The sequence below is a fragment of the Saimiri boliviensis genome, chromosome 7 (assembly GCF_048565385.1).
Source record: "Saimiri boliviensis isolate mSaiBol1 chromosome 7, mSaiBol1.pri, whole genome shotgun sequence".
NCBI lineage: Eukaryota > Metazoa > Chordata > Mammalia > Primates > Cebidae > Saimiri > Saimiri boliviensis.
In genome coordinates this window covers 106523839-106548700 of record NC_133455.1, presented here as the reverse complement: position 1 = coordinate 106548700, position 24862 = coordinate 106523839, and the positions used below count along the sequence as shown (strand labels likewise).

The window sequence follows — 24862 nt, the reverse complement described above, 5'->3', positions numbered from 1 at the left end:
CCCTCTAGTATCTGTTCTTATCATAAGATAGGCAAATATGCCTGAAGTATGAAACATTAATCCATCACAAATTCGACAGTTGCTCTTTTGAAAGAGCTCAACTCCAGTGTGGGAAATAATAAACTTGAAAATACAAGGTGGGTACAGTAGCTTCAAGGCATAATATAGACAAACGTGATGAAGGAATACAAAAAAGAGAGATTGCTGTCAGCTAACTCCAAAAATTACATTTTATAGGCCAATTCTCACCCAAATTAAGTCTTCTCATTGTCCCATTGTGTCACAGTGGTAGTGTGGCAATATTATACATCTGTCAATTATTGAAAGCCTACTTTGAGCCAGGAATTTTACATATCTTTTCATTCTTCACAATGACCCTTTAATGAGTAGATTAACATCCTCATTTTCCACATGAAGAAACAGGTGGGTAGGAATAACTTACCCAGGGTCATATAACTAGTAAATAGCTAAGTAGGGATTTCATGTTAGTTTTGCCTGGCTTCCAGGTTTGTATTTATTCCTGCACATTGCACTGTGCTTTTGAGATTTTTTTATTCTTTGGGGCTTTCCACTCCTGAGGCTTCTGGAATTCCAAGCTGGGATGTTTCCATTGATCTTGATGGCAGAGATCTTAGCAGAATAGATCATAGCAGATTTCTCTGCTTTGTTCTTTGGTGGAATAGTCATCCTGAGACCTGAATGTTTTCATTTCTGGTTTTGGATGTTTTGCAATTTATTTGGTGAACTCGTGGGACAATCCAGATAGCAGTTTACTTCTTAGCAGGCCGAGAAAGTTTTGGAAAATATCTGGAGCTGTACGTCTACTTCAAATGGCTGAGATATTAATATGTTAGAGGGATAATTCCATTTCTCCTGTTAGAAAAGAGTTCCTAAGGAGGAAAAAGAGTGGTGTCCTATATCTCAGAAGAGGGAACTGATTCTGAAAATAGCTTAGTGACTGTTACTTGAATCATGGTTGGCATGAACCACTAGTCGCTTTGATCATTCATTGATAGTACCCATGGACTCAGCAACTGGCCCTACATCTCACTATCCTCATCGTGGTAACTAACAATGAATCAGCTTTTCTCCTCTGCCAATATTGTGAACACTTCAAACTGTAGAAATTTGAGTTCAGCAAAGTCACCCTGGTCTTCATCTTGCTGAATAATAAACTGTTCTGAAAACTGTAAAACAAAGCATCATGAATAACTGTGTGATGAATGCTTTACACTATTTTTATTTTAAAAATTGGCATCTTCTTTTCTCACAGATGGTAAAGATTTTGCAGATAATTTTTGGGAAATATTTTTCAATATTTTAAAAAACAAGCTATGTTTTTTCTTTTTTTCAATTAAAAACAGAATGTATGCTAAAATCATTTTACATACACAAAAGTAGAAAGGAGAAGATAAAAATGACACAGAATCTTATTATGCAGACATGACCAAGGCTTGATATATTTTTACAGTCCTTTTTGGTACTATTATTTATGACATAGTCTTTTTGCCATCAATTTCTTTGATACATAGTTAATATGGTGTATATATATTTATAAATGCATACAAAAGATAGTTTTCATATAAATTTACAAACACATAAGTATATCCTGTATAGTTATTATAAGGACAAAGAAAAATTAAAAATAAAAGACAATTATCAGTATTGTAAATAAGTTTTCTTAAGAAAATTTGTAATTGTAAGTACTTGCTCCTCTCTTTGAAAAGTGTATAAATCTTTGTGAAAACCAGATAGGTCTTTGGCAGTTTTATGACACAAAAAATGTATTTCTCAAGAACCTGGGAGCCATCTCCTTGAATGTAGACATCAAAGGAGATAGTACCTCTAGCCCCCAGTCTGTGTGGGAGAGAAGGAACCTAAATTTGGTAGGTGCCCTGTTCCAAGTTGCAAAACTATCTTCTGACATGAAGACAAAGTTAGAAGTGTATATATAATATGATTATTATCTTTGATACCAAATAATGCAAACAATTATTTTATGTATTTTCAAAACCTAGATAGGATAACCTGAGTATTTTAAAATAGGAAATATTAATAAACAAGAAAGATGATACCTTGCCAAGCCCTTCTTATTTTTCATCTAAGACTTTAGAATATTTCTATGCTACTATATTTATGTTTATACCACATGTTTATACATATGTATAATGTTAGGAAAATAGAATAAAAATATTTCTAGCCCAGAAATCCTTTCCACAAATGTAATAAATAAATAAAACCCTTTTATTATTAAATAAGCATGAAACCAGAATGTGAGGCACATCATAGGCAATCTGCTAAGAGATTGCAAAGACTAAAAAAACTCACCATTTTATATAACTAAGCAGGCACAACCTGTTACCTGTATGTTCTCATGAAAAATAGTAGTCCTCAAGTAACAGGACCTGATGGCACCATTTGTCAAACATTCATCCTGAATTCACCGTAATTGAAGTGACCATCTGTATTAGCTAGTTGTCTTATCCAGAGAAGAATCAGACTTCTCATGTCTTCAGGAAAATGATGGCATCACCAGCCACCCTTCGTATCAGAAAAGTAATATTGCTAATTTTAATAATAGCTGACAACCATTGAATGCTGACTATGTGCTCAGTGTGCACCAAGTGAATTGTTTGACTTAAGATTCATAATGATTTTGAGGAACATACTTTTGTCAAATTTTACAACTGAGAAAACTGAGACTGAGAGAGCTTAAGCAATGGACTTAAGATCACATAGCTGGTAACGGCTGACCAGCGACTCAAATGCAAAGACTCAAGGCTGTCTGCTTTAAATCCTGAGCTCTTATCTTTTGGAAACTTTTCTTCCATGTTTTGCAACTGACATTAAAAACAGATTTTTTAAAATTGAATTTTAGGTTTTGGGGTACATGTGAAGAACATGCAAGACTGTTGCATAGGTACACACATGGCAGTGTGATTTGCTGCCTTCCTTCCCCTCAGCTATATCTGTCCTTTCTCCCCATGACATCTCTCCCCACCTCCCCACCCCCCCCCCGTCCCTCCCCCATTTCCCCCCAACGGACCCCTGTCACTCATAGGCGGGTGTTGAACAATGAGAACACATGGACACGGGGAGGGGAGATTTTTACCAATATGATATTTTCTTCAATATCCTTTGGAATCAGTTTCAAAGAACTAATGGTTTAAGTCATTCTATTAATAGAACCTATTCTAGGTCAGCACGTGGCCATTCCCGCAAACCAGCTACCTAAAAACAGAGATGGTACTTTAATTTTGAAGATGAAGTACATTAGAAGCCTAGAATATTTGAAGAATTTTCTTACATTAGAAGCCTAGAATGTTTAAAGGATTATTCTATTGAATTTTAGAAAAAATAGTCTATTGAGTGTTCAGTGGTGTATGCCACAAATTCTTCAAAAACTGGAAATAATACAGTGTGGAAAACAGGCTGTACCCAGCTGAAGTTTGACTATACATGATTCAAGGAAATTTTTATTAATTCTTTCTGTGTAAAGTAAGTGTCAAATACTTTTTGTTAAAACTAAGACCATAAGATAGAAAAACAGAGGTATTAGTTATTAGACATTAGACCTTTATTAGAAGGAAATATGAAGAAAGGAAATATGAAAATACACAGTTTCACCTTAATATTAACGATTTTCAAATCCCTCACTAACTCACCCTTGTAAAGCACATTTTGGTATCTGACCAATTCTCTCCCTGCTATCAGTGCCAATCCAAACTACTTTTAGCTCTCTCTGAGTCCCTGCAATGACTACTGACTTATCTGCCAACTTGGGTCTCTATCCCTCACAGTCTGCAGCAGCCCCTTTACAGTTCAGTCAAATCATGGCATTCTCCTTCTTAAAGCCTTGCAATGGTCTCCCCAAGGTGAGACCTTGTCAGCGTCTCAAGCCTTGACTGTGAGCTGCCTATCAGAGTTCCTTACCTAGCTCTTTTCTCCTCACTCGTAGAGCTCCAGCTCTCCTCCTTCCCCAGACATGCCAGGCCCACTTTTGCATGGCAGCTTCTCACGTCCTGTTTCTTCTGCCTCTATCCTTTTTCCCCAGAGACCTGTGAGATTTGTACTTTCACTTCCTGCATGCTCTCCCTCTCTAGATGTCAACTTCTCAGTGACATCTTCCCTGACTACTCTGTATCAAATTGCACTTCTCTAGTCCCTATATTTCCCTATCTCATTGCACTGCTCTCCCTGCTTCATAGCACTTGCCATTATCTAACTTTCTGTTTATTTTACATGTGTCTTTTGCTATTGTCCATCTTCCCCATGCACACTTGAAGAACGCAGTTCCCTGAGGGCAGGCACTTAGTTTTTTTTCTGCTGTATACCAGTGCCTACAGCAGTGCCTGGTATAGTAGGTGCTCTATAGGCCTTAGTTTAATAAGGGAGTGCCTTTTTTTCCCCCTAAAGATAAAACTAACATTTATTGTAGAGAATGAAAAAAATACAGAAGATACAAAGAACATGCATCCAAACAGATAGCTACTATTAACACTTTATTGGATTCCAGGCTTTTCTAAGAATATACATTTTTTTCTTTTTATAGGATCCAAATTATGCTTTATATAAAGTTTGTACTCAGATTTTCAATATAATATTTAGAGCATTTCTACATTATACATGACTTTTAGTTAGATATTTTCCTTGCTAAATTATAAAACTTTTGTTTCTGTTATGTTTCCAAATTTTATTCATGTAACTTAAGAAAGTAATAACTATATACACTTCTTTATATCTAAAGGGTATGTAGTAACTGGCATCATTTGAAGAAATTTAACATTAAAATAGAAATTATATTCCTAGGGCATTAAATACTTAAAGTATGTATGTTTTAAAGTCTATGGTGGCTAGCATAATTTCCCAAAGGAATAATTTTCTAAACCAACCTTACCATGTCAATATTTCAGGGGCTGGGACTACTAAATCTGGGCTGGGACACTTTAAAATTGCTTTTTATTCAGCACAGGGGTTATTGAAATAGCAACATGCTTTTAGTTACCTATAAAAATGTATGTCATTAAAATACTCTTGATACGGAACCCTAGGAACATATCCCATACATAATGTATTCATAAAAAGTGCATTTTATTTACAGCTTGTCACATATTATGGTACAAGAAGCATAGTTCTGATACACTTCAACTGAATTCCGCTCTTCTTTTTGACAGAATGGGAAATATATTTGTAAAAATGAATAAACACACATTGAACTGCCTAATTTTTTGAGAAGGAGGCAAAAAGAAACTCACATTATTCTGTTATTAAAACATCTATGGCGATAGACATTTTAGACATTTAATAACTGTTTGTTTTCTAAATTGGGTGCCTGAAATATTTTATGACAAAATTTGATGACAGCGACTTTAGAAAGCAGTGAACTCTTAGAAAAATATTTTTTAGCATTGCGGTTTTATAATATGGGTATGAAAGAAATCTGTTGTTGCCTTTTCTAGCATCTAATACTTTGATGTTTAATTCACAGGAAAATTTTCATAATTGACTGGCATGGCAAATCTTCTGTTATTTCAGATATGGATAGATACAGTGTTTATTTTCTGGGACGGAATGTACCAGTACAGTTTTTGGACTTTTTTTTCACTGCAAAATTGACAGGCAACCAGTCGAATAAATTATTTTTTCTTCTTAAGCAATTCATTAATTTATAAATCAATAAAAATAGAAAAGGTAGAATGCTGAGACTGGAAAGGAAATGAGAGATACTCTGTAATACTTAAGGTGAATGTCGGTATCCATCTATTATGACACATTTCTAATAAGATCTAAATTCTAGTGTGAACTATTTAGTATTCCTTGCAATTCTTGGGCCGCTAAATAATTCCCCCTTTCTTGCTGTCTTAAAAACTACTTCTTAAATTAGAGGATGAAGAACTATTCTTTCATTTCTGAGTATTTATGGGTTTTGTCTTTGATGACAGTGTTAACTAACAGAAACTAACTATTGGAATTAATTGACCCTATTTCTATAGCCACATCCTCTATTAGGAATCTGACTTCTAGTTCGGTGTCTCCAGACAATAACTCTAGCCCTTATATTTTCTGATTAAAGGTGCAGTCATAACTATCTGCTCTTTTGAGAGATTTTGAGGAACAATCTGAGACTAATGTGTAATATTTGTGAGTGAGGCCTGGAGAAAATGGACTCTGATAATGAGACCTAAAGTTTAAAACCCAAGCGGAGGGTGTAATAGTTTAAGTACAGGATAAAGTCAGTGTTCAAGGGAGTAATGCAATGACTGTAGGACAGAAGAAACTGCCTGGGGGCAGCATCAGGTAGGATTAGAGTAATTAAATGGGGAGCTGTGTGTTCCTGACGTTTAACAGATGGAGCCCAAGGACCAATGCTACTGGCACAGACCAATATCAAGGGAAAGGGACTGCAGGGCTTAGTTGGGTAGGCTGGTCTCTCCAACTCTATCTGCTCCTCACTCTGCTGATTCTGGCAACTGTAATTCACAATGAGGCCCTCAGTATCTTGAGGAACCAAAGGTTCCAGATATGCAGGTGAAAGTTCTGTTTAGATATACTGGGTACACTTGGTAGGGGGTTAAAGAGGCTGCAGGCTGATGTTCATGAGAACAATTAAAAATTTATGTCCCATACAAAATATAGCAGGTTGGGGATAGCAGAACGTTCTAAAGCATCTCATGTTTCACTGCATAAGGTTGTTATTGATCTGGAGTCTGAGTTGCTATTGACAGAGATGCCAGATTTTACTGAAGGTAGCTGGGGACAGCAACGAATGATACGGAGTCCCAAAGATTCCAATTATATTAAGTTAAAAAAAAGTACAACTTCTTATTGCATCCATTCTAATTTTAAAGTACTTTCTGATACCAAGTACTTTGCATTTTCCAGATGAGGAAACGTAAGCTTATAGGGATTAAATATATGACTTAATCATCCTGTCATGCTAATAAATGGCAAATTGGATTTGAATACAAGTTGGTCTATCCCAAAGCCTGTACATGTTCTGTTTCCTCATTCTAATAGGTAGCTTTCAAGCCTTCGTCAGGGAAACTTACTTCTTTGGACATGCATGAAAAACTAGATATAGGTGGAAAGGTCTTCCTCTATCAGTGTGCCAGGCATCAGTGACCCAGAAGGCATCTTCACCTGGCTCCAAATATCTGAGGTCTGTCCCCTACGTTAATAGTTTTTTTTTGTTGTTGTTGTTGTTGTTGTTGTTTTCCCGGAGTCTCGCTCTGTTGCCAGGCTGGGGTGCAGTGGCGAGATTTCGACCCACTGCAACCTCCGCCTCCCAGGCTCCAGCGATTCTCCTGCCTCAGCCTCCCCAGTAGCTGGGACTACAGGCGCCCACCACCACATCCAGCTAATTTTCGTATTTTCAGTAGAGACGCGGTTTCACCATGTTGGCTAGGATGGTCTCGATCTGTTGACCAGCTGATCCGCCCGCCTCGGCCTCCCAGAATGCTGGGATCACGGGCCTGAGTCACCGCGTCCGGCCCATTCACAGTCTTTCGGCGTCAGCACGTCGCCGGAGCCCTTTCCTCCTACGGCCTCCAGAGGGCAGCCTGCCGCAGCGGCGCTCCGGAGTCCCCTGGCGGTCACCGGGCAGCTTCCGCCTTCCGCAGGGGATGAAGGTTCCCGGGACCATTCTCAAAGCCCCGCGGGTGTTGCCCGGGGAAGCCAGGCTGTGGGACCCCGCCTCGAGCCGCCCTCCCAGCCTCCCTTGCGGCGCTCCTGGGGAGTGCGCCTCGCCACGCCCCCATTCAAGATGCCTTCTCAGACCTGCCACGTGGACACGCTTGGCTGCTGCAGGGTAGTTTCTGTCACTGACTTTCAGGGAGACTATGAAACAGGTATCTAGAGGATGTGGCAGCAAGACCAAAATTTATTTTCGTACGTCCCTCAAATGCACACGGTGGCTTATTTAAATTAACTCCCAGAAGCAGCTCTGGATAGATTTCCCTCAGGTAAATATTTAAATAACTCTAGTAACAATCTTAGGTTGCATCGGATACTGTATTTATACTTTTTCTGGGATCTGTTTTTTTTTTTCTATTTAGAAGGTATACTTAAATAACTGGCAAAAGCTATGCGGTCTAATGCAGGAATGCTGTCGGTTTCATTCGTGATTTAACATAATCATGGTGACATATGCCGGCAGTTATTTCCTTGTTATTAATTTATTTTTTATTTTATTATTATATTTTTTTGAGATGGAATCTCGTTCTGTCACCCAGGCTGGAGTGCAGTGGCGTTACCTCGGTTCACTGCCGCCTCTGCCTCCAGGATTCAAGTGATTCTCCTGCCTCGGCCTCCCGAGTAGCTGAGATTACAGGCGTCTGCCACCATGCGCGGCTAATTTTTGTATTTTTAGTAGAGATGAGGTTTCTCCATGTTGGCCAGGCTGCTCTTGTTCTCCTGACCTCAGCTGATCTGCCCACCTTAGCCTCTGAAAGTGCTGGGATTACAGGTGTGAACCACCGTGCCCGGCCCCTTGTTATTAATTTAAATAACAACTGTAGATTATTTTAATTATTTTTGAATATAGATATGTGGAGTCCGTATTGAAATATAGAAATACTTTAACATGCGTATTTTGGTTATTAAATATAGCTACCAAGAATATATTTCATAGCCTTTACTGGAGTTTATCGATATTGTTTTATTATTATTTAAAATAGACCAACATATTTTAAAAATAGTTGTTGCCTTAAAATAATTTCAATAGAAAAGATTTTATTACTATTTCTTCATGGAAAAACATATAAATTTTAATAAAATAGGAAATAACACTTTCATGAGACATAATCTATTGAAAACCACCCTATTAGCCACTTACTTATTACAAACAAATCAAAGCAAATTTGATTTGTTGAGAGAATTCTTATAGGGTAACTCAGTACAGTGTGAAGTGCTGTATAAAATGAAAATAGGAATATGACATGACTTCTGTCCCCAAAGTTCAGGGGGAGGAGCAAAGGCAAGTTTCTAAACTTTTAAAGAAGACTTAACAGTTGAAATCCCATCATCTGAGCAAAACAAAAGCAAAGTAGCAATCTAATAAAAAAGAGGAAAATACCAATTTAAATAATGTTGACAATAATACTGCCCCTCATTGCTTTTAATGATTGTCTGGAGTGAGCATGACAATGGAGACATAAATCTGTGATTTCCTCAGTTTGTCTTTGTTCTGGGGCCTCTGAAGTGCAAGTATATCACTGAGCTGAGTGTGATTCTAGTTTTTAAAGATATACATATACACATTTTTCATACAAACTGTACTCTAAAAGCAAGCCAACTACTTCATCTGGTGCTCAACCAAAGACACAGGAATCTGTTCCAATGCTGGAGGAGAGACTGGCTGTGCTGAACCAACTCATGGTCTCCAGGGGAGTGCCTGTCGAAGGACTCTTCCAGGGTAAGTTTGATTATTTACGATTTTCTCGTTTCTGATTTTAGAATCTAAGAGGTTTGATTCTATTGTAAGATAAGTGTCACCAGAGAGATACAAGCAGCTTAGAGGGGCTTGGTTGCCAGGTTAGGCAGTTTGACTTTAGTTTGCTATATGGTAGGAGGCTGCTAAAGGTTACTGAATAAGAAATGTCATAACACTGGGTTTTAGAATATTTATTTGGCAGTAATATTATGGACAGATTGGATGGTGGAAAAACCAGAGCAGAGAGGCAATTAAGAAGCCATTATATTATAATTGTACACGTGAAGAAGAGGTGATGATTGTTAGACCTCAGGTGGAAATAGAAAAAGTTAACCATTTTAACTGACTAGAGTGGCTTAAAAACAGAGATTTTAAGTTTGGGTAACCATGACATTGGTGGCTTCTTTAGCCAGAATTAGAGAAATCAGAATAACTGGTTTTGGTTAGGAAGATGATTGTGATTTTCGTTGGAGTGTGAGGTGACTATAAGGCACCCAGGTGGAGATGTTTAGCTATGGCTAGGAGCTGCAGGAAAGAATTATCAAAATGTTAGATTTGGGGGTACATTCTGTTTAGGAATGGCCCTTGAAATCATGAGAATAGACACTTGGCTAATAAAGATCAGCCTTGTAGAAAGAAGGGAGGGAAAGTGCAAGTGTAGGTTCTTGGGGATTCTGACTTTTGGGGCCTGGAGGAAGAAAAGAAGCCACTAAGCGACCAAAGAAAGAACATTCAGGAAAAATATTCAGGGCAAGAGTATATTAAAAAGAGAGATCTCATTGTGTTGCTGAAAGTTCAAGAATTATATGAAAAATAATGAACTAATTTTGGAGGTAGAAAAGAAAAGAACATAGCAGGAGAATAAGAGAAGAGATTATTTAAAAATGGTGAGGAGTTATATAATTTCAGGGAGAAGAGACAGCAAATGGTGTGAAATGTTGCTGAAACTTCAAGGAGGGATGGAAACTGAGTTTAGAGAGCTGGGTGTTTAAACCTGAACTTAGGATATGTGGCTTATTAAATATTTTTTTCTGGGTTATAAACTTGTGTGAGACTAACACTTGTGTAAAAATCACTCATATTTAGTTACATAGTTCATTCTGAATATAGTGAAAATAATAAAAGTATAGGAAATTGGGATTTTCTCATAAATGACAATGCAAGTAGTCATTTGGTAACCTCCTAAGAGCGTGTATGCTGAAGTCAGGTTCAAGCCAGGATGTGATTTGGAGTTTAAAAAAATACATAGACTTTGCTTTTGAGAAGTTTAGTGATAAGGACATGGAGAGAGAAGGGAAGGAAAGACCTGGAAGATGGCTTAAACCAGCCTGATTATCTCATTGCACCTTCCGATTATTTTTAGTGAATCTTTTGTGTATTTTTTTAGTCTTTTTCTTTGCACATGTGATTTTTGAAATCACTTAATATGTCACACATTTTGTAAAGGTCCAGCTTAAGAAATGGAAAAATGTCATACAGCATTTGCCGCCATGTGAATCTAGAAATACACAGAAACTACTTTTAATGCATAATCTGAGTGAAGAGTTTCTGCAAGGGTTTAAATCAAATGAGATGGTTTCCATAACTCCTTAATAACTTCTAAAGTATCCGTAAGGTTACTGCTGCCTATGAAATACTGTGATTCTGCCTCCATACTCTAGGCCCAGAAGTCTGAATTAGTAGAGTGGAAGATGTGGACCCTTCTGTGGCAGAATATTTCTCAATATAGGATGATACTGCAGTTAACAAGCCTTTCCTGAGTGCCAACACTTTTTTTGTGAGATACGCCTTTCTTACCTGAGTGATCTTTTTCCCACTGGGTGCATTCAAATATTTACAATACTTACTGGTAAAAAACAATTAGCTATAGCTTTTAGAGCATATTAAGTTTAGTGAGACAAGAAACACAATCATTGCCCTTTAGGAATCAAGGTAGCATGAAATGTGAAGAAAATGCTTTAGAAATATTTGATTCAAACCAATCAGCTAATGTTAACAAAGCATTCTATTCTGAAATTACAAATATAGTTGTAGTATCTACCACATGACAGTTTTTTCGAGTTAAAATTCATGACATCCATATCTCACGAGGCCTGGAGATGGTGTTTTCATTGCCATATCCAGAAATGTCTCTTCCTTCTTTCTCTCTCAAAATTCCTAGCTCATGAAGGCCCAGAATGTGGGATTTTCAGTGTTAAAACCAAGAAAGTTCTCGGTAAATTGGAAAGAGTTGGAATATCTATTTGGAGCAAAGCCACTGGACTATGCTTATTCTTCCATCCCGGAGTAATCTACAAACCTCCTGGTCAGTCTTCCTCATTTGGGGAAGATACTAACACCTGACTTCTTTCTTTCTTTCTATGACTACCTTTGATTTATGCATATAATGCATTCAACCTCAGATTTTTTTAAAAAGTCTCTTGACCTTTTCTTTCTTTTTTATTTTTTGAGATGGAATCTCACTCTGTTGCCCAGGCTGGAGTGTAGTGATGCGATCTCAGCTTGCTGCAACCTCTGTTTCCCTGGTTCAAGTGCTTCTTCTGCCTCAGCCTCCTAAGTAGCTGGGATTACAGGTGCAGGCCACCTGTAACTTTTTGTATTTTTAGTAGAGACGGGGTTTCACCATTTAGCTAGGCTGGTCTCAAACTCCTGACCACTGGTGATCCATCTGCCTTGGCCTCCCAAAACTTTGAGATTACAGGTGTGAGCCACTGTGCCTGGCCCCATGACCTTTTCCATTACAATCTTTTCATGCCTCATCTCACCTCCTGACCGTAGCTGCCAATCATCACTGTAAAACCTTATACTATGTTGTTGTGAATAACTGTACCATACTCAAAATCTCATCCTCTAACATCCAGTCACAAACACCCTTCTTCTGTTTTCAGCTAACTGCCTCTATGACAATTTTGGCCCACTTTGGGGCTTCTAATGCATTGACTATTACAATTTTTAGTGTCCACGACCCTCTTTTATCCTTGCTTCCTCCTTGTCTAGCTTAGATTCCATTGTTTAATTACTTGTAAATGCCGTCAGCTGTTTTGCCTTACTCAAATGGCAGAACATTAATACTGGTTAATCCCAATCACTTGCAGAAATGTCACATAGTTTAGTGATTAAGGATGTGGGCTCTAGACTCATGCTTCTTGAATCCTGAGTCCAACATTTACTAGCCATGTGGCTTGAGTAAGTTTCTTAACAGCTCTGTGCCTCAGTTTCCTTATGTATACCTATCTAATAGAGTTGTTGTGGGCTCAAATTTATTAATATAAAGTGATATAAAAGTAAAGTGTTTAAAATAGTGCTTGGCACATACTAAACACATAATAAATGTTTTCCAAGCTTATAGTTCATGGTTGGAGAGAAACATCTGACTTAGCTGATTGATCTCTTATAATTTTCATGACTGTGTCTCAAGAGGGCCTTTAGTGCCTCTCTGCAGTTGTCAACCACAGTTAACACTTTCTCATTGAATTATTTTTTCCTCTCTGAGGTTACTATGTCACACCTTTTTCTTCTCAAATTTCCAACTGGTGTTCCTTGTTTTTCACTCTCTATTCTTCACTATCTTGCTGAGCAAACAGAAGCAATCAGAAGATAATATTTTTTTCCCCACCGTCTAGCCTCTCAGTTCTGAATCTATTGCAGTAGAAGTGTCTCTCCCCATTTTAAAACAATCCCTTTACTTGTGCAGTAGATTCCGTCTCTCTTCACCTGCTCAAGAATTTGCTGACATAATTATCTCTGTTATGTCTTGCATAATCATTATTTCTCTCTTCTCTCTGCTGTAATTTACTGTAATATTAATCAAAGGAGAACAGAACCCTCCCTTGCTTTTATATCCCCTATAGCTACCAATTTATTAACCACCCTTTACAGCCAACCTTAATGTCTCCATGGTCTCAGCTCATATCCTCATGACAAATCTAATCAGGCTTCCATTTTGATTGGATTCACCTTTGAATCTTTAAATATCGACTTTTAAATAATATGGTGTTCCAGAGTTCAGTCCTTGGCTCTCTTAGGTTTGCTGAGATGATTGGAATTACTAAAATCAGGAGAAATTAATTTCATAGGTTTCATAAGAGTCAATTAGAACTGTTGAGAAAAAGGGAAAAAGCATTGTTTGTAGGAAGGGGGAAAGCATTTCTGATCATTTTTATGCCAAATTCTACTTTATATCAGATCATCTAATGGAAGCAATTTACTTATGATAAATTCAATTCCATAGTGTTTTGGAGACTGGGAGTGGTGGAAAGGGGAGGCGAAGACTCAAAGAAAAATAGAAGAGGTCATGACAACAAGGTTCTGAAGTTGGTCAGGTTATTATCCTAATTTAATTATGGAAAATCAAGAGCTAAATCAATACAAGAACTAGAATCAGAATTCTTGGTGGTTCCAGGTCTTTTATTAAGTTATTTCCTTCCCAGACTGAAACACAGTGAAGAATAAAGTGGCTGAATTACACATTTAAAAGATATTCAAGTGGAAAATTGCTGGAAAGGGTAATAAAATAACAACCACAAAAATACAATTTTCCTTGGCATTTTCAACTTAACTACCTCAGACCTGCTAAAGAACTTATTTTTGTCTTTTTCAATAAGATTTCAGATTTTTCAGCCAATCATTACTGGGATTTTTATATTGGTACAATTAGATTTTTTTCTTCAAAACCCATTTTTGATGAAGAACTAACTAGAATATAGATGGATAATTATGTTTTATTATTAAAATTTCAAAGCTTACACTTTGAGAAAACTTATGATTTAAAACTATCATAATAAAGTTGCTTAACTACCTTAGAAGTTTTTCTATATAACATCAAGATTTGAGCATACTTTGTCTATTTATATTTGAGCTTTGGTGGATATCGTAGAGGTTAGAAGTTTGGATGTGCAGTTTGTACCAAACCACTCTAAATATAATGATAGCTACTTTATTTTGAGCAACTACTTACAATTAACTGTTTACATCGGCTATAATTTTTATCCCTTACAATTACTTGATGAAATGGTGTTATCATCCTTCACAGGAAGAAACCGAGATTCAGAGAGGTTTAATAATTTTTCCATGGAAATTAGAAACATGCTCACCGTTCTTTTACCTCCAAAGAAAAAGGAAAAGGAAACCATTGTCAGATACTACTCCTGGACCTTTTGTGTAACTATCTTCTTTAATCAAAAGTAGGAGCTAAGAAATAGATTGCAATACAAGCTTTGTAAGAAGTGCTTAGTATTCCATGAGTGCAAGTCTCAATGGCATTTTAAATTAGAGAGATTTGCAGTATGTTATAATGACTTCCCCCATTTCAGCATTGCATTTTGTATATGATACTTCAATCATGACTCTATAGAGAACTAAAAGAATTATTTCACATCAAGCTTTTTCCTCTTATCTAGTGACTGCGGAAGCATTTCTTCTTTCTAAACTAGTTTATAGAACTGTTGGTCCTCACCTAAAAATAGAGTTGCTGTGAATTAGATTCTTGATCTGTATACATATGGCACAATCATATGAAATAGTTTTTTTCCTGGCATACATCTCCTTTTCCAGCATTTAAGCACACAGCAAATATAGGGCATTTTGAACTTTTTATTTAGCAGTGGTTTCCTTAGAGAGCTTTACAACCATTTGTTGTTTAAAAGTTGGTAAGTAGTTTTGTTTCTTTTTGAGGCCAAACACTTGATAATATTTTGAGGTAACTGCCTAAAGATGTTCAAAAAAAAGTAAAAGTCATAACAGAAGTTGAATTTCATATGGTTCTTTGTTAAAGATTCATAACAAATTCTCCATCTGTGTCTGCTACTAACTCTTCCACAATCAGGCGTTAATGTTTCAGGTAAAAAATAAAGTCAAGGGAGGGGTGTGAGTGGGAGCTAACAGTTGAGAGAGGGCCAAGCACTGTGGCTCATGCCTGTAATTCCAACACTTTGGGAGGTCAAGGCCAGTGGCTCACTTGAGATCAGGAGTTCGAGAACAGTTTGGCTAACATGGTGAAACTCCATCTCTACTAAAAATACAAAAATTAGCCAGGTGTGTTGTGCCTGGCTGTAATCCCAGCTACTCGAGAGGCTGAGGCAGGAGAATCACTTGAACCCGGGAAGCGGAGGTTGCAGCGAGCTGAGATCCAGCCACTGCACTCCAGCCTGGTTAACAGAGTGAGGCCCTGTCTCAACAAACAAACAAACAAACAAACAAACAAACAAACAAACAAACAAACAAACTAGTTGAGAGAGGTCAGAAGCAAAGAGGAGGGAATTGAGAGCAAATGCACCACACTGGGCTTTAAGTCATCTTTGTGGGAAATTTTACGTTTTCTCCCTTTATTCTTTTTTGTTCTCTACCATGTTAGCAAGTTGCCTCTTTAGATTTTTATTTAAAAAAAGATAATTGTTTTAGGAAAAAAAATCACACCAAGCTCCCACCCACAAATAAAAACATAGATAAGATAGAGATAATTTTTCTTTTATCTGTTGTCCTTGTTTGATCAGATTTTATAAAAATAGATCCAGGACTGAAAAACCCCAAAACAAGAGCTTGATAAATGACAACGTTAGAAATGAATCAGTGATACTGTTGTTTGGTGCTGGTCTGATACCTCTATGGTTTTTATTAATGAACTTATTATTTTGGCTAAACACTACTGTAAAATATGATTAATTCAATTCAACAAATATGTTGATTGCTGAATTTGCACATGGTTGGGGTTAAGTATAGAGGGATGAATAAGATAGTTTTGATTTTTAAAGAGCTCATGATCTCTTAGGAGAGGCAAACAGGTAAATAATTATTAATGTTTATTCATAAGGAGTTTTATAGTAGGTTATGAACAAAACATAGGAGCACAGAAGAAGAGCATGTTTAATTGTACCAAAGGGTCATTCTGTACTCTGTGCTTTTTTTAGTTTGTATGGATGCATAGTTGTCTGGGGAGTACTTTGAAAAATATGTTTGGCACTCTACAATAGCAAAGTCATGGAATCAACCTAAATGCCCATCAATGGTAGACTGGATAAAGAAAATGTGGTACACATACACTACGGAATACTACTCAGCCATAAAAAAATAATAAGGTAATGTCCTTTGCAGCAACATGGATGCAGCTAGAGGCCATAATCCTAAGTCAACTAATGTAGGAGCAGAAAATTAAATATCATATGATCTCACCGATAAGCAGGGACTAAACATTGAATACGAATGGAAATGAAGGGAACAATAGGCAGTAGGGCCTACTTGAGGTTGGAGAGCGGGAGGAGAGAGGAGTGACATACTGCCGATCATGTTCTATGCCGATTACCTGGGTTATGAAACAATCTGTGCACCACACCCCTGTGACAGGCAATTTATCTGTATAACAAATCTGCTCGTGAAATCCTGACCTAAAATAAAAAAGGAGAAAAGAAAAGAAGGAAGGAAGGAAAGAAGGAAGGAAGGAAAGAAGGAAGGAAGGAAGGAAAGAAGGAAGGAAGGAAGGAAAGAAGGAAGGAAGGAAGGAAAGAAGGAAGGAAAGAAGGAAGGAAGGAAAGAAGGAAGGAAGGAAGGAAAGAAGGAAGGAAGGAAGGAAAGAAGGAAGGAAGGAAGGAAGGAAAGAAGGAAGGAAGGAAAGAAGGAAGGAAGGAAGGAAAGAAGGAAGGAAGGAAGGAAAGAAGGAAGGAAGGAAGGAAAGAAGGAAGGAAGGAAAGAAGGAAGGAAGGAAGGAAAGAAGGAAGGAAGGAAGGAAGGAAGGAAAGAAGGAAGGAAGGAAGGAAGGAAGGAAGGAAGGAAGGAAGGAAAGGAAGGAAGGAAGGAAGGAAAGAAGGAAGGAAGGAAGGAAAGAAGGAAGGAAGGAAGGAAGGAAAGAAGGAATGAAGGAAGGAAGGAAAGAAGGAAGGAAGGAAGGAAGGAAGGAAGGAAGGAAGGAAGGAAGGAAAGAAGGAAGGAAGGAAGGAAAGAAGGAAGGAAGGAAGGAAGGAAAGAAGGAAGGAAGGAAGGAAGGAAGGAAGGAAGGAAAGGAAGGAAGGAAGGAAAGAAGGAAGGAAGGAAGGAAAGAAGGAAGGAAGGAAGGAAGGAAGGAAGGAAGGAAGGAAAGAAGGAAGGAAGGAAGGAAAGAAGGAAGGAAGGAAGGAAGGAAGGAAGGAAAGAAGGAAGGAAGGAAGGAAGGAAAGAAGGAAGGAAGGAAAGAAGGAAGGAAGGAAGGAAGGAAAGAAGGAAGGAAGGAAGGAAGGAAGGAAGGAAAGAAGGAATGAAGGAAGGAAGGAAGGAAGGAAGGAAGGAAGAAACCAGGGTTTTACCATTTGGTTTCTACGCAATGATTTGTGAAAATGAGTGAAAAATATTCTCCCCTTTCTCTTACCTGTCAAGATTTTTGTTCAGCATTCTGCCATGAATTCCCAGACTGATGTAGGTACCTTATTTTCATCCATTTTGTGTTGCTATAAGGGAATACATGAAGTTGAAAAATTTATAAAGAAGAAAAGATTTATTTAGCTCACTATTGTGATATCTTATTCAAGACTGGGCATCTGTTGAGAGCCTTAGGATGCTTCCATTCATGGTGAAAAATAAAGGGGAGCCTGTGTATGCAGAGGTCACATGGCGAGAGAGAAAGCAAGGGGTGGAGGTAGTGTCAGGCTCTTTTAAACAAAAAGCTCTTGCAGGAACAAACAGTAAGAATTCATTCATTCTGGAGGGAGGACATTAATCTATTCTTGAGGGATCTGCCCCCATGATCCAAACATCTCCCAATAGGCCCTACCTTCAACATTGGGATCAAATTTTAAGGTGAAGTTTGGAGAGGACAAATATCCAAACTGTATCAGGCCCCCGTGGCCTTCCTGTGCATTTCCTCTGCCTTGAAACAATGTGTATACTTTACTAGTTTCTATGTGTCTTAAGGAAGGGACTATATATATTCATTTTTTTACTCCTAGGGCCTAACAAGTGCTTGGCACATTGTAGCCTCTCAATAAATTTTGTTAATTGAACTAAGAAGAAATAAACAAAAATGTGCTATTCTAATTCCAACTTCCCAATCTTATTTCCTCTCAAACCTCCTTGATTTACTTCCTTCTTTCAGATTATGAATATTAAAAGATATGCTTCTGTAATATTCAGAATCTGCACCTCAGCCATGTTAAGGGTTTTCTTATTACCTTTCAATTTTTTAAAAAGGATAAAAAGCAAAAAATTCAGATTTTTTCTTTGGTTCCAGGCAACATATAATATTAACCTTTTATTTTTCTTTATTTGTGACATAGTTGGCCATAATCACCTGGTTTCTGTATTATGTATGTTAGTGTTCTAGCATAATAGTGGTTTTTGCTCTTTGACAGATGTTTCAGACTGAAGCGTTTTAAAATAATAGATAATTAAAAGAAACTGGAGTTGATGGCCAAAAAATTCAATTTTTTTTTTTAACAGAATCAAAGCATTTCACTAATTAGTTACTTTGTTCCACAAGATGGCGCTGTAGTTCTTCCAATTATTTGGAATCTAGCAGCTCAGGATTTTATTTTTAAAAGTATCCTCCCCTTGTCTTTTTTTACGTATAAAAGTGACATGTAAGAAAGAATGTAAGGCCATCACTTCATAATAGGTCTGATTTACGACATATTTTAGAGAAGTCCATGGTAATAGCCATAGTCAATAACAGGAGTGAGTACACAAGTTATAAACAGAAATGAGATACAGGATTTTTGTGCAATATATTTTTTTTCTTTAAATAAACATAGTCTACCTAATGTTTATATATTATGAATTAGAAATTATTTTTTAGGCCAGGCGCTGTGACTAAAGCCTGTAATCCCAGCACTTTGGGAGGCCGAGGCGGGTGGATCACGAGGTCAAGAGATCGAGACCACCTTGGTCAACATGATGAAACCCCGTCTCTACTAAAAATACAAAACATTAGCTGGGCATGGTGGCAGGTGCCTGTAATCCCAGCTACTCAGGAGGCTGAGGCAGGAGAATTGCCTGAACCCAGGAGGCGGAGGTTGCGGTGAGCCGAGATCGTGCCATTGCACTCCAGCCTGGGTAACAAGAGTGAAACTCCGTCTCAAAAAAAAAAAAAAAAAAAAAGAAATTATTTTTTAAAGCTTATGGATAGAATTTTAATTTTTTTAGTACTACTTGTAGTTTGGGTGTTCAAAATCAGTGAGCTGCTTAATTCACTGGATATTTCTATGCCTTTTGTAATAATTTTTAAAGCTCTTGCATAGGGCTCAGTCCATTTCTTTATGGTTGTTCAGCAATGCTAGCATTATCCGAGTCCGTCTGATCTGACAGGTGGGTCTTCTACTAAATTCTGTTTTTAAAAATTCAATTTGTTTAGTCTTATATAGAAAAACATTAGATATGGGACTAATTTTTTTTTTACTATGTATTTTAGTGTTTAATTTGCACCCTCAGTTTTGTTCTAAATATTTTTTTAATTGTATCCTTTTGAAGTTAAGGCTTCCTAAAGTTTCCAGATAAATTTGCATTTGAATCAGTTTATAGTAATGATTTTTGGCCCTTTTATGTGCAAAGGACAGTTTTAATTGGATCTGCTAGGAAAACAAAATTTTATTATTCCTTTCAAAAAACAAACATTGCTTGAAAGAAGTTTGGAAGACTTGTATTTAAAATATTTTGGCAGTAAATTATTTTTGAGATTCGCTTTGATCATACTGGGTAAAGTTAATAAAAAATACATATTGGCCCCAAATACTAAAGATTTTAAGTAATGCCCTAAAACAGTCTTCTTGTTATAATCAGAAATTTATTAAATAAAAAGCCCAAGCATCAAGAGAAAACAAATAAATTAGTGTGTGCAATTCTTAATTATGTCTAATTAAAATGAATTTGTAATGCATTTACATTCACAAAATCACTTACCAGTGTCTGAGACAACAGTTTGTGTTTATGAATTGCACATTTGTAAGGAGTGAATTAGAGTGCTAATTAGAAAACTTTTGCAAGAGAAGACAGCTTGCAGTTCATTTTTATGTATTTCTTTTTATTTTGATTTAATAGTGGCGAGTGGATGGAAGAGCCGTGGTTAAGTTTAAAAGCTCTGAATGCACACTAGCAGATATGTTTGTGCTTTTAGTTGGTACTTTAAGTTGTTAAGCCATGTATATAATTATTACCACTACTATTATGTTTTTTGAAAGCCTATTATGTGTTAGACACATCATGCCTTTATTTAATTCATACGATAGTTGTATGGAGAGGTAGCATTATTCTGGGTTCACAGATGAGGATATTGATGCACACAGAAATTTAATAATTTATGAAGGGTCAGACGGCTGGTGAGTGGGGCTTGGGATCTAAAGGCAAGTTCTTGTAACTCCAGAACCTGCCCTTTAAACCACTAACGTATTTGTAACTGCCATGTCAGGTGGCTTTTAGTGAAGTCTACCAATTTTATTATGAAATATTCTGTTTGTAATGTGTAAGGAGTAGCTTAGGCTTTCTAATTGCGCTCTTTCCGTAAGGCACAATAAAGACTTTTGCAAAGGGGACTTGTCAAGTTATGTTACTTGCTGCAAGCCAAGGCTTTCCTCAGCAAAATGCTGAAAAGAGCCTACTGGGGTGAAAGGGAAACTGTTATTTTTTCCTCTTTACACCCTAATTTTCCCACATCTCACTTTTTCAATGTGTAAAGTACAAACCACCTAGGATCTACTGGGTGAGCTCTGTATGAATTTTGAAAGTACTTAAAACCCACCAAATTTATTACCTCAACAGGTTAGTCAAAAGATGCCATGTTTCTGTTCCAAAATGCTGTGATCTTCTTAAAAGAATGAGTTTTAAAAGTACTTGATAAACTAAAATTGCTACTAAAGTGCTTTTTGTGTCATTTATTAGGAAAGATTTCCCACATGTTCTGTTGCTAAGTACCTACAAGTCATTAAAGGAAGCACAGTTGTGAATATCTTTAAAAAGTGGGTAGGTAGTCATCCCAAGGAGATGAGGTTGGGCAAAGTGAAGTCTTCATAGAGAAATCAAATTCTTGGCCGGGCGCGGTGGCTCAAGCCTGTAATCCCAGCACTTTGGGTGGATCACAAGGTCAAAAGATCGAGACCATCCTGATCAACATGGTGAAACCCCGTCTCTACTAAAAATACAAAAAAATTAACTGGGCATGGTGGCGCGTGCCTGTAATCCCAGCTACTCAGGAGGCTGAGGCAGGAGAATCGCCTGAACCCAGGAGGCGGAGGTTGCGGTGAGCCGAGATCGCGCCATTGCACTCCAGCCTGGGTAACGAGAGCGAAACTCCGTCTCAGAAAAAAAGATATCAAATTGTTAAGGTTTATTCCAATCCTAAATTAACCTCAACTCTAAGGGTTCTTTGACCAAATGATGCCAGAAGGATCAACGGGGCTGTACATAAAACTGTACAAAGCAGTTAAGACAGAAAAAGGAGAGCAACACACATCTAATGATTGAAGGTATCGTGATTCAAATTGATTAACTGAATGATTCTTTCCTTCAGTCTGTCATTTATCCATCTGGCCAACTGCCATTTGACAGTTACTTAGTAGCAATTTAATTCAATATTTATTGATCCCTCTGTTACAGACACTGTGTGAGTACTGCAAGCCTTAACATACACACAAAATTAAATAATCAATTCAATGTGGTTGCCTCAGTGTGTTTGTCTTTTATGGTGCTGATGATTAAATCATTTTGGACTGCAGTCCTTGCTTTTTACTGTCAGCCTGTTTGAGCAAGTGATAATCTGTCAATCGATCGAGTCGATGGAACTCATTATTTGGTGACAGTATTGATCTAAGTGTTTGGTGTTTAAAGGACTTGGCTTGTGTTTTCTACATAGTTATTCACACAGATAATAAGCAAACGGTTAAATCACATCCACACAGTGTTCTAATCAGAGTAGTATTAATAGTAATCATTCTTATATTTATAATAGTAAAGTTAACTTCATTGGTGAGAACCAAACTTCTTATGCTGCTGCTTTAAATATCCCATTCAGGATCTGACTCTGCAGCTTCTTTCCTAGAAATAATGAAAAGCTTGCGTTACCTTGGGCAAGTCACTGTTATCTCTGTCCCTTAGTTTGTTCCCCTGTAAGACAAAGAAACTGTACTAGATGATTTCTAAACTCAAGATCAACACTAAAGTTTTATCATTTTAGGATTTGGATTTCCTCCTGATCTCAGGTATTTGAATAATTCTATTTAAAAATTTTGTTGTTAGGTAGTGCCTAGCAAAAAGACAATAAATAAAATGTAAATAAAGCATTTGACTAAGTCAACTTTATATTTATTTAATACTTATTAATTGAACATCAACTATGTGCTGGGCGTTGATGTATGTGCCTGGGGACTTAGTGGTAAATTGGATTAAGGTGTTTTCCTTCATGTATTTTAGAATCTAGTGGGAAAATTTGGGCCACAAACTTGTAAAATAGTGATAATTTTGGATAGTTACAAATGCCCTGCAGGCTAATGGGAGAGACCTGAGGTGGGTGTGTATAGACAGGATGGTCAGGGAAGGCCACTGTGTGCAAAGATCAAAGATAAGAATATTCCAGGCATTAGGAAAATCTAAAGCAAAGCTGTTGCAGTTGGATGTGGCTGGTAACTTTCCTTTCTTTTTTTTTCTTGTTTTCATGTTGGAACTGGTTTATGTCAAAGGAAAAAAATAAGAATTTCAAATAAAAGTAGCATATTAAAAAGCATAAGATAATGTTTTTAGTGAAATTCAAATCATATTTACAATAAATAATATTTTCTAAATATATTAATTTATCTTTTCATTTTTCTATGTTTGTTATTTACCTATTAACACTCTAGCACATATATATATTTTGTTTTCTTTATTAATCATAGTGCACAATTGAAAAGTTTAGTTGCTATTGAGTTAAAGAAAATTGGTTTCATAGAATATCTCCCTACAATATTTGAATTCATATAAAAATCCCTATAAAAAGCTAAGATATAAAACTATGTACCTCTATTTTCAATCTAAAGTGGTTTTATACACTGGAAAGTAAGTACAAGTGCAAAATTTGCTGTAAAATATGCACTAAGCATTTTGTTGACATAAAATTTAATGCATCCATAGTTATGAAAACATTGCCATTGGGAGTGAAGGACATATAGGTACTATCTGTATTATTTCTTATAACAACTTATGTAATTTTCAAGAGACACAGTGGCCGATAGGCAGGAGTGAGAAAGTGGTCTATTATAGGGCTGGAGTTGGTCGGTGTTAGGCGGTGTCAGTGTGTCTTCTAGGATTTAGTCAGTTTGGATTTTATTCAGTTTGCAATGAGAACATGAGAAAGTCTTAATCCTTCTGCTATATATAAATGTACAACCTGAGATTGTGGATGTTGAGGCATACTTAACTAAGAAATTCCTTTCTCTCCCTGTGTGCATGGTGACATTCTAATAGTTTGTCTTTGAAACTCATTTGTTTTGAAGCTTTTTATTTTTATTGTACCTTAGGTTCTGGGGTACATGTACAGATCATGCAGGATTGTTGCATAGGTACACACGTGGCAATGTAGTTTGCTGCCTTCATCCCCAAGTCACCTACATCTGGCATTTCTCCCCATGTTATCCCTCCCCAATCTCGCCACCTCCATACCCCACCCAATGTCCCTCCCTTGGTCCCCCCACAACAGACCCCAGTGTGTGATGCTCCCCTCCCTGTGTCCATGTGTTCTCATTGTTCAACACCCGCCTATGAGTGAGAACATGCGGTGTTTGATTTTCTTTTCTTGTGTAGCTTGGCTGAGAATGATGGTTTCCAGAATCATCCATGTCCCTAAAAAGGACACAAACTTATCGTTTTTTCTGACTGCATAATATTCTATGAGGTATTGTCCAGTCTATGGTCGACGGGCATTTGGGTTGGTTCCAGGTCTTTGCTATTGTAAACAGTGCCGCTATGAACATACGTGTGCATATGTCTTTATAATAGAATGATTTATAATTCTTTGGGTATATACTCAGCAATGGAATTGCTGGGTCAAATGGAATTTCTATTTCTAGATTCTTGAGGAATCGCCGCACTGTCTTCCACAATGGTTAAACTAGTTTAAACTCCCAACAGCAGTGTAAAAGTGTTTCCATTTCTCCACATCCTCTCCAGCATCTGTTGTCTCTAGATTTTTTAATGACTGCTATTCTAACTGGTATAAGATGATAACTCAATCTGGTTTTGGTTTGCATTTCTGTAATAATAAGTGATGATGAGCATTTTTTCTTAAGTTTGTTGGCCTCATATATGTCTTCTTTTGAAAACTGTCTTTTCATATCCTTTGCCCATTTTTTATTTTTATTTATTTTTTTTATGGCATTTTAGGTTTTGGGGTACATGTGAAGAACATGCAAGACTGTTGCATAGGTACACACGTGGCAGTGTGATTTGCTGCCTTCCTCCCCATCACCTATATCTGGCATTTCTCCCCATGCCATCCCCCCACCAACTCCCCAC

The 24862-nt window shown here is 37.1% G+C and overlaps 1 protein-coding gene across 1 annotated transcript in view; it reads left to right on the top strand.

The window, feature by feature from the left end:
• Positions 1–9394: 9394 nt before the first annotated feature.
• Positions 9395–24862, top strand: part of NELL2 (neural EGFL like 2) — a 449663-nt gene continuing 434195 nt past the window's right edge. Inside the window, exon 1 of the mRNA XM_074403164.1 lies at positions 9395–9412. The gene's annotated coding sequence lies outside the window, so the exon portion shown is untranslated. The remainder of the gene's footprint in view (positions 9413–24862) is intronic.